General features: G+C 44.6%; 1 long non-coding RNA gene across 1 annotated transcript in view; it reads right to left on the bottom strand.

The window, feature by feature from the left end:
* LOC119592155 overlaps positions 1 to 516 on the bottom strand; it is a 1,368-nt gene continuing 852 nt past the window's right edge. The window contains exon 2 of the long non-coding RNA XR_005230412.1: positions 1 to 427. This is a non-coding gene — a long non-coding RNA (uncharacterized LOC119592155). The remainder of the gene's footprint in view (positions 428 to 516) is intronic.

Consider the following 516-nt stretch of genomic DNA (forward strand, 5'->3'; position numbering starts at 1 on the left):
TCTTACACACCTTTTTAATTGGAAAGAAGTAGCGATTCCATTTTTTTCAAGATACATTTTGAGTGTTTAACTAGTATCTTGGAGAAATCATTACGAGCGGAAGTAGAAAATTCAGTTTACAAATGTATCTACATTGATATCGGTACTTTGAGAGACATAAACAGAGGGCGAACGAAAGAGAAATCCTAATTGGCGGTAATGAGTCTTCTACACTGCACTCTGTGCCTGCTTAACCCCGGTGGAAATGACCGTGGTATCCGTAGGGCCTATGGTAGTGGGAATGGTAGTGACCATAGTAGGGCCTATAGCGCCAGGGTTCGGCCTCTGCCCCGGCGTCAGCGTCAGGGAGGGCATAGGGCTCGGGCATGGCAAGAGCAGATCCCATGAAGCAGGACAGGGCCACAAGCATGGCCATCAACAAGGAAATCTGCGAAATATGAAACATACTGGGACTTAGTTTCAAATTGTGATGGACTCTCATTTATGAAATTACATGCGTGAAACATAAATCTCCAA

Source organism: Penaeus monodon, chromosome 29, assembly GCF_015228065.2.
Source record: "Penaeus monodon isolate SGIC_2016 chromosome 29, NSTDA_Pmon_1, whole genome shotgun sequence".
Classification (NCBI taxonomy): domain Eukaryota; kingdom Metazoa; phylum Arthropoda; class Malacostraca; order Decapoda; family Penaeidae; genus Penaeus; species Penaeus monodon.